Source organism: Saccopteryx bilineata, chromosome 4 (assembly GCF_036850765.1).
Source record: "Saccopteryx bilineata isolate mSacBil1 chromosome 4, mSacBil1_pri_phased_curated, whole genome shotgun sequence".
NCBI classification, from domain to species: Eukaryota; Metazoa; Chordata; class Mammalia; order Chiroptera; family Emballonuridae; genus Saccopteryx; species Saccopteryx bilineata.
In genome coordinates, this window is record NC_089493.1 from 112,109,987 (window position 1) to 112,120,627 (window position 10,641).

General features: G+C 34.7%; 1 pseudogene; it reads left to right on the forward strand.

Moving 5' to 3' along the window:
* Window positions 1–1,773: 1,773 nt before the first annotated feature.
* LOC136335079 (glyceraldehyde-3-phosphate dehydrogenase-like) lies at window positions 1,774–2,763 on the forward strand (annotated as a pseudogene).
* The last annotated feature ends 7,878 nt before the right edge of the window (window positions 2,764–10,641 follow it).

The following is a 10,641-nucleotide window of genomic DNA, read 5'->3' on the forward strand; positions in this document are numbered from 1 at the left end:
AGAAAGGAACAAGAACTATATAATTCATTCATATGTGGAATATAAAACAAAAAGCAATAAATGAACAAAAATTACAAAAAAACAAAAATACAGATAACAGAATGGTGATTACCAAAGGAGAAAATAGGTGGAGAGAGGATGAAGAAGGTAAAACGGATCAAATACATGGTGACAGAAAGAGACCAGACCTTGAGTTATAAGCACACAAGGGAGTAGACAGATGTCATATTAGAAAGATGTACAACTGAACTTATATAATGTTATTATTAACCAATGTCACCACAAAAAATAATTTAAAAAGTGAATCTAAAATTCAGTTAAGTTTGTACATAATCTGTTTCTTTTTTTTTTTTTTTCAGGGAACAATATCTACATAGATTTATCAAGTTCTCAGAGGGGTTTGTGGTTCAAAAAAAGGCTTAAAGCCACTGTTGTTGAAGAATATAGTCTTTATTTCTATCCATAAATTTCACTTCTCTCAAGCAAAACTTTGACAGTGTTCATTCACAGAACCCTAGTCCCTGGAGTAGATCCTGGCATAATGTAGGCTCTAAAAAATGTGTGCAGAGTAAGTGAAAGTTGAATAGGAGAAAGTTTGTGTTCACAATGGCTGACAGGACCTGGAAGTGATGTCTTCTTTGTGGCTCTAACATTAGCTCATCCTGAGGACAGTTGAGGACCCTGCCAAGAAAGTGATTCTGAATAAAAAGTGGGTAAGAAAGCCCCCCAAAACAAGACCTAAACTTTCCTCAAGAAGAAATTTAGGAATCCCTCTAGTACTTAGATAAATAAATTATTAAGGGCTCAAAGTTTCTCACCATAGATCAAGATTATTGATTATTATTATATTTTAGTGGCTTCTACATCACTTGCCTGCAGGAGTACGTCAGCATATCAAATTATGAATGTGCGTTCAATGGCAGTGGTTGGCAATATTGATCTACATGTTCCTCTCAAATGAACTGATCACTCATTTAGCTGTCATCTTGCATCTGCCACTGAAAAGAGAGAAGACAAATTGACTCCATTCTTTAAATTCAGCAGAGTTGTTTATTTTCTTAACCACAACATATTCATCTCTGCAGCAAGAGTCAAACCATTCAGTTGCAAAATTAATGAAAACAACCTTTTAATTATTAAACTGGCAGACTGACACTGCTGATTAGATTATCACAGGAATAGTGACTTGTGGAAAATATTATTAAAATAAATCCAGATCTTCTTTTATAATAGGAAAGGGTTTAAGCAGCTTTCCTACCAAGAATTCTTTGCTGTCATTTGGAATAGCAGTAGTTGCTGCACTTTTTACTTTTTGGTTATTCTCATGTCATGTGAACAAAACCTAAGAAAGACACCATGTTGAAATTCCTCTCAAAAAAATAAAATAAGCTCTGAATAAATTACTTTGTAATTGTCTGCTGAGGAGTGAGGAGAAAGAAATTTTGGAAAACCTTTTTTGAAGCAAAGAAAAAAGGAGAAAAGAAAGAGGGAAGGAAGGAAGGGAAGGAGGAAAAGAACTTATACCTGTTCAGGAATAGACATCTCCATGCTGATATGACCAGAAAACAATTTTCATATGCTTCTGACCTGAAAATGAATCTAAAGACTACCCTTGAAATACAAATTCTAATCTTCTGTCATGATATTTTTTTTCTGTCATGATATTTTTTTCTCCACCTATCTTCCTTCTAAATGAGAACACTAGCAATTTGGCTCTCTGTTTCTTCTGTTCAACTGATAGCCGCACAATACAAGCTACAACCCTGAGACATGATGGTGAAGGTTGGAGTGAACAGATTTGGCTGTATTGGGCACCTGGGCACCAGGGCTGCTTTTAACTCTCGCAAAGTGGACATTGTCACCATCAATGACCCCTTCTTTGACCTCAACTACATAGTCTACATATTCCAATATGATTCCACTCATGGAAAGTTCAAAGGCACAGTCAAGGTTGAGAATGAGAAGCTTGTCATCAGTGGAAAGTTTATTTCCATCTTCCAGGAGCAAGATCATACCAACATCAAGTGCGGTGATGCTGATGCTGAATATGCTGTGGAGTCTACCCGTGTCTTCACTACCTTGGAGAAGGCTGGGGCTCACTTAAAGGGTGGAGCTAACAGGATCATCATCTCTACCCCTTCTGTGGATGCCCCCATGTTTGTGATGGGTATGAACCATGACAAGTATGACAACTCCCTCAAGACTGTCAGTAATGCCTTCTGCACCACCAACTGCTTGGCGTCCCTGAGACCAAGGTCATCCATGACAACACTGGCATCATGGAGGGACTCATGACCGCAGTCCACACTATTGCTGTCTCCCAGAAGGTTTTGGATGACCCCTCCAGGATACTGTTATGTAATGGCCAGACATCATCCCTGCTTCTATTGGTGCTGCCACAGCTGTGGCAAAGTCATTCCTGAGCTGAATAAATAGCTCACTGGCATGACCTTTCATGTCCCCACCCCCAATGTGTCAGTTGTTGATCTGATTTGCTGCCTTAAGAAAGCTGCCAAATATAATAACATCAGAAAGGTAGTGAAGCTGGCATCAGAGGGTCCCATCCAGGGCATCCTGGGCCACGTTGAGGGCCAGACTATCTCCTGCGACTTTAACAGTAACACCCAATTCTCCACCTTCGATGCTGGGGCTGGCATTGCACTCAGGGGCCACTTTGCCAGGCTCATTTCCTGGTATGACAATGAATTTGGCTGCAGCAACAGGGTGGTAGACCTTTTTGTCCATGTGTTCTCCAAGAAGTAAGGAAGAGTCCCCTGAACTACCAGCCAGCCCCACTGAGAGGAAAAGAGGCCTTCTGCTGCTAGGGAGTCCTTGCCCCAGACTGATCACCCAACACACTGAGAATCTCCTGACCTTCACAGTTTTTATCCCAGACTCTCTGAAGAAGGGGAGAAACTTACCTTGTTATGTCCATCAATAAAGTTTGTTGTACCACACCCAAAAATAAATAAAAAATAAAACAGTGGCAATGGAAAAAAATTTTTTTGCATTAGAAAGAAGCCTCTAAAGAAACATCCTATTTATTTCTCTTTAAAGATTCAAAATCTCTGCTACTCAAAAACTATTACACATATTTATGTCACAAACAAGGGGTTTGGGATCTACTTCATCCTCTTAGTTTAAAAGCACCAAAGAGACAGACAAAACACCAATTCCCTAAAGACCACTTCAACATAAGCTGCTCTGTCACATGCTCCTTTCAAAAGGCTCTTCTATTTTTTAAATGCTTCTTGTTCTTTCCTTTCACAAGAAATTATTTCATGCAAAGCTATTATACAGTGAGTTGCTCATTGAAAAAGAATATTTGAGTACAAAGTACCTTATAAATGCTAAGAAGTGACTAGCCAGGCTGTTCTTACACAGTCTGTTTGTGAAACACCTTTAGTTATCTAAGGGCAGAGCTACAGAAAACTCAGTGAGTACAGTTTCTGGTACAATAGTAAACATTGTAGATCCATGTCGAGCCAAAGAATTATTCCTGGAACGTTAACTGCGTGAATAATTTTCTTGCTGTAAAAAAATAAATTTACTAAAATTTCTTCTATAAATATGAGTAATAAAAACAGGACCCAACAGTATAGCTGAATGATATATTTCACTCACCTTGCCCTAATCCCTATCTGATCCTGTCTTTTTTTTTTGAAATTTTGATATTTTGTTCATTACAGATTTTTTTGCATTAATTTTGATTTTTTAAAAATATTATTAACTCCATTACTCAGTTTTCAGTCCTGCCTTTAAGTTTCACACCTCATGTGAGTACCTCACTCACCAGAGTCCCAGCCTCAAACATTACCTCTACAGGGCTAGCACTAAATTTCTCCATCACAGGGAAGTATCATTTTTTAATGTTAATGGTTCTTTAAATTAAAAAGTAACTTCTAATTTTTTCTCCATGACTATGTCAATACACATAAATTGTACTTACTTGAAAGAATAAATAAACCAAAAATTAAAAATTTTTTAAAGCATCCCTAGTCCTATCACTTAGCAATAACCAACCACTGTTAATAACTTACTGTGTATCTTTCTAGGCCTTTTTATTATTTTTGTTGAGAAAAATATATTTGTGTCAATATGAAAAACAGATGACAGATTGACTGTTTAAAACTTGTGGTTATATAATAAGTTTTCAGATGAGCCATGATTTCAAAGAAATAACATTATTTTATTTTTTTTATAAATTCACTGACATATTTTTCTAAATGCAGTCTCTGTGAGTGTGGAAGATTTCAGTACCTATGCACAACAGAGCTTTTCTAACCATTCCAAACAACTTTCAATGAAACTTATAAAAATAAAAAAGAATATATGCTGTTATATATATATATTCCCCAAATAAATGTTACAAACACAATTGACTTCTAGGATTAATTTAAAAGAATAATGATGTGTGTGTGTTATGTCTTTCTCTCTTCTCTCATTCTCTTATTCTCTGTATCTCTAAATATGTATATCTAAGCTAACTACCTATCTATGCCTTTAACCTATCAGTAAGTAAATACAAGTGTTATTATTCTTTTTAATACCCCCATCAAGTTATCGTAGTAGATAGCATTATGGACTTTGCTATCAGACAGCCTATGTTTGGATATCAAATACATGTCCTGGGGCAAGTTACAATAGTGTTGGCCTAAATGTTCACATCTGTCAAGAAAGTGTCAAAAAATATCTATCCTTACAGGGTTGCTGTGAATATTAAATAAAATAATCTTTATAAATCCTTACCATAGTGCTTAGCATTGAGTAAGCTATTTAATGTGCATATATTGTGATAATTAAAATAAGATTTCTATCCTCAAAGGAAAGCCTAGTAGAATGGGAGAAAAGGTCTTGAATTCAAATAATACAAATGTAGTAATGTAAAATAAAAGAAGGTGGATAAGAATGAGGGTAGCCAATCTTTGGACTTAGAATTTGAAATTCAAGTATATCCAATATGCTTACTTTATAACCAATCTCTTTTTATGGAAGAACCCTGTAGGGTTTAAGAAATATAATAACCAAAAGGAAAATTAATTCAAAATGACCTTATAAAATGACTTCTTAGCTACTTTAACATTATTTTTCCAGGAGATTTTTCAGTATACATACAATAGAATTATAACATAACACATCCCTATATGACAAAGTTGATACATGAACATCAAAATATAATCAAGAAACTATGAACAAAACTAAGTGTTATAATTTTTAAAAATCAACAACATGTAGTTAATGCTCAATAAATGGATCTTATTTAGGTTTATATCAGAAGTAGGTGCTTTGAAAGCAATATACAATGTATCAATATTTGAGTTGATTTTAAGAAACCAAATAAATATCTATAGTGGAGGTGTATAGAACAGAAAGTGTTAAATCAAGTCTGAAGTTTAAGTTACTACCAGGAAATGCAATTAGAAGGAATTGAATTGGAATGACGAGATGCCATCTATACCAATGACACCATCCAAGAGGCTCCTGAACACAGATGGAGAGTTTTCAAGAGCATCCCAAAACTTTATTGCAGTGAGTAGGGGTAAATTCAAGGAAATGTAAAAAAATTGTGATCCTAGCTAAGTTTAAGTTTAATAACTCCATGATACCCTGTCTAAAGAAAGAATGCACTATCACAAGAGAATTAGACTGCATAGTATAAAATTAGAAATTAGAGGGACAAAATTCTAGCACCGTTGAGAGAAAGGAACACCTGATTATCAAAGAAAAGCGTTCTATCTCTATATTAGCTGTAGATCTATAATGAGGAAACATGTGTAAGATTAATGTTGCTTTCTGTCATTCATCATCAGCCTAATTCACCCAAATCCATTTATTATGGTACCATGATGAATATAATGAGGTTTCCCAAGTACTGTTTATGGCCCTCTCCTGTTAAGAGCTCCAGTGCCTGAGTACTCTCAGGTTCTGCCTTCTACCCACAACTTAAATACATTTTTTCTATCAGATGTCTTTGCTTTTAATTTTATTTTTTCAAACTAGGTTTCTGCTATTCTAACTAGCCACTCCAAATTTTTACTCTAATTGCTTCTCCATTTCAGTTTCATCCTGAGTGCTATCTTTATTATTTCAAAAGATAATTATAATTATTTTGTTCAAAAGATAATCCATAACTGAATTAGCTGTCAAATATGTACAATTTCATTGTCTAATGATGCCCTCTGATTCGTGTAATGTCCCAGCAGTGTTTACTGCTACTTTTTGGACATTTAACATAATAATCTATAATAATGTAATTTTGTCTATCTTCAAATTATACTCATCTGGGCAGTCCTAGACTGGATAAAATTTATAAAAATATGATTTCAGGAATCCAGGAGTCTCCTAGCATCTATTCTGGGTCTTGTTGTGGTATAAAAGTAAGAACTATCAAAGTTGTATCAAAATAATACAAGAGTTAAACTGAAAAGGCAATCATTGGCCAAAGATGGAGTCTGAGAATCCATGGGAATAACAACTGAAATATATTAAAGCATCAAAATATTATTATGAGTTCATAACATTTTTAAAATCTATTGGTCTCTTTTGGAAAGAGCTAGAAACCAAAACTGTCATTTTAAAAACTGGAAAAAAAAAAAAAGAAGAAATCTTTTTTGTTTGTTTGTTTTGGTGTAGCTTTTTTTTTTTTTTTAATTTCATTGATTTTAATGGGATGACATTGATCAATCAGGATATATAGGTTTAGAGAAAATATCTCCAGGTTATTTTGACATTTGATTATGTTGCATACCCATCACCCAAAGTTAAATTATCTTCTGTCACCTTCTATCTGGTTTTTTTTGTGCCCCTCCCTTTCCCCCACCCCTTCCATTTCTTTCCTTCCCCCCCACCCTGTAACCACCACCCTCTTGTCTATGTCCCTGAGTCTCACTTTTATGTTCCACCTATGTATGGAATCATATAGTTCTTCGTTTTTTCTTATTTACTTATTTCATTCAGTATAATTTTATCAAGGTCCATCCATATTGTTGTAAATCAGGGGTAGTCAACCCTTTTATACCTGCCGCCCACTTTTGTATTTTCTAACTGCCCACTGTTTCCACAGTAATGGTGATTTATAAAGTAGGGAAGTAACTTTACTTTATAAAATTTATAAAGCAGAGTTACAGCAAGTTAAAGCACATAATAATAATTACTTACCAAGTACTTTATATAGAATTTTTGCTAAGTTTGGAAGAATAAATCTTTATAAAACAACTTACTATAGTTCAATCTATCTTTTAATTTATACTTTGGGCTTTTTGGTTGTTTCTATGTCTTGGCCACTGTGAACAATGCTGCAATGAACATGAGGCTGCATGTGTCTATACATACCAGTGTGTTTGAGTTTGGGGGGTATATACCCAGTAGAGGAACTGCTGGGTATATGCCAACAGTGAAACAGCAGAAAATGAGCTTAAAAAAATAATCCCCTTCATGGCTGCAACAAAAAATAAATAAAATACCTAGGAATAAACATAACAAAGAATGTAAAGGACCTATATAATGAAAACTACAAAGCATTGTTAAGGGAAATAAAAAAAAAAGACAATGAATGGAAAAATATTCTTTGTTCTTGGATAGGAAGAATAAATATAGTCAAAATGACTATATTACCCAAAGTAATATACAAATTTAATGCAATTAAAGAATTTTTCTATATAAACTGTACTAAGAATAACCAAGGAGTTGATGCAGGTTGTTCTTGTAGAATCACTCCAGCTTATAAATTAAAAAGGAATGACGGACTTCTGCTTCCAGACATGATGAAGAAAAAAGAATTTCATTTTCCCTTTTGACATAAACAACTAAAGAAACAGACTATACATATAAAACAACATATTTTTCAGATATTGGACAATAGTTAAAGCAGTGCTCTATGAGAGCAAAGAAACAAATGAGGTTAGCCTTCCCATTGTCCCAGATCACTGCTTGAATGGCCAGGCCTTACAGGGAAGGAGCACCCAGATAAAGCACTACAACCTTGCTGAGTTGAGCTGTTAGAGATCTGAGTCCAGGGAGACAAAGGCAGCTAGAGTTTGTGATGCACAGGGACAGAGGGAAAGAAGCTGCATGGAGAGAAACCTCAGAGATCTGCAGAGGAACCTCCTGAATTATTGGACAAGTACTGGCATAGGTATGGATAAAAGGAAAGTCCCCGAGGCTGGGGAAAGAACCAAATGTGTAGTCAGCCAAACTTCACACAGAGCTGGAAATTGTTTATGTTCCAACTAGCTTTAGTAGAAAGACCTTGCAATAAATGGGCAGGAGGTAGAATTCTCAGGAGGGTGTTATCTTACTAGTGGGGCATAAGTAATTTTAGACTAAAAGCTGCTCTGGACCCATTCTAGCAAACATAAAAACAAGCCACAAAAGGAACAAACTGATTCCATATAACTTCACAGCATGCCAGAAAAAAAAGTTCAACACTATTTGAAAGAATACAAACAAAATATCTAGTACTCCAAACTGTAAAATGCACATTTGACATCCAGTAAAAAATTATGAAACAAGCAAAAAAAGCAATATGAGCAATAACCAGTAAAAAAAAACACCAAACAACAAACATGGACACATACACACACACATACACACACACACACACACACACAATCAACTTATAGAAATAGAAATGACACAGATGATGAAATTAGCAGATAAAGACCTTAAAATGCTATAATCTCAAAAGTGTATCTATGTTCAAGAAGATAGAGAAATATGCATATTATGACATAAAGGGAAAATATAAAATACAGCCAAATAACACTTTTAGAGTCTAAAAAATATCTCTAAAATGAAAATGTCACTGGAAGGGACTGATAGCATATTAGCTATTGCAGAAGAAAAGACCAGTAAACTTGAAAAGATAAAAACAGAAATTACCCCAAATATAATACAGAATAAAAAATAAACTCATAATTGCCATCCTACCTAAACAAGTAGGAGCAGCTACAAACACACCCAGTGCAGCTCTTTTCATCAAAACACAATCAAGGGTGCCCTTTTCTCTGTGCCAAGTACCAGGCAGCCTGAAATCACTTCCTTCCAGCAGAAGCTCAGCTCAAGTTGATAAAACTCATATGGAGGTGGTAGCAGACATTTACTCGGTCTGGAAGATGAGGATGAAATACTGTAAGACCTTAAATGCCACACTGAAGAGTCTACAGCTACCTTTGAAATAACATTAATAATGAATAATAACCCTCACTGTCGATTTATATTTCTTAACTGGTGTTCCCAAGATACTTTATTTGATCATTTGATAATTAAGCTATATATTTAAATCCCATAAAAATTTAGGAGATATAATCATTGCTTTCTTTTTATTATTAAATGCATGAATGCACACGCAAAACCCATATAGGGTCTGGCAGATCCTCTTCTTTCAAACTTCATTAACTCTTCTGTAGACATTGCATTAGACAGAGAAAATGCCTCAGTAAGCATTAAAAATGTCACTAGTTGTTTCCCTTAGCAATTCAGAATCAATCTGTACTTTCATGAAATGTTTTATTTTGGAAAAAAATGGCCTCTTCTTGGGTAAGAATTTGTATGTCCAAGTACAAACTTGCTCTGCAAAATAAAGCCTAGGTTAGTGTATCACACTAGGTTATGATTTATAAAATGGATAGTCAGTATTTAAAACGCAGCAATTCACTTCATAATGAATTCTCAAACTTTGAAGGCTGTTTGTCCAGCTAGTTAATTTATCAGACATGATTAATCATATCTGATTAATTAACCTTCTGTCTAGTCTTCTGGCTATTTTATTATCCAGCACTGACTAACAGGGAACGAACAAAGAAGTGAAAAAGAAATGAGGCCCAGTTGTCAGCAGCTGAGGGTCATGGGTTGGTTCTGGAAGATACAGGATTAATGGGGTCTTTATAGACTAACAATTTCCTGTTTTCAGATTTTTTCCTATGTTTTCCCTAACACCATTATCATAAACATTTGAGAGTTTCTTATATAAAAAAAGAAAAACTAACCAAAACTTTATCTGAACCAACACAAGATACAATATTTTTAAATTTTACTTTAATTTTTTTAAGAAATAAAATACCAAGATAGACATCTCTGCTAATGAAAAACTCTTAATCTCTTGTGATTTTGTTTGTTTTAGAATTTATAACCTGCCATTCCCTGTTTTTCATTTCAAGAAAATAACAGAGGGTGTATGACAGCATCAGTTGTGAGCACTAAATCAGCTTATCCTCCATGGTGACCATTGCCCAGTCACAAAATGCTTTCTTTCCAGTCCTATTATGTTCAACAAGCATGGAGAAGTTTACTTTTCTGGCAAAACATTCAAGATATCATATATCATTTTGTCTTTTGCCTTAACCTTGTGTGCTGTCTGCCATCCATGCAGAGGATTTAAAGGTGAAACACTTCAACAGCTTCCTGCACCTCTACACTCTGTTTCTTACAGAAGTTGACCTTTTCTATACCACTCTGCAGGCAGCCAGTAAAATGTTCCCATTCTGAAAGTTTATGCTGTCTTCTCTTATGGCACCTTATTTTCACACAGCTAATGTACAAATGTGTAAATTTTGTGTGAATGGTCTTGAAATCCAACTGGTAGAAAGTACCAGTTTATAAATCAAACTCATTGTGGTCATTTTTATTTTCTTTTATGTGAAA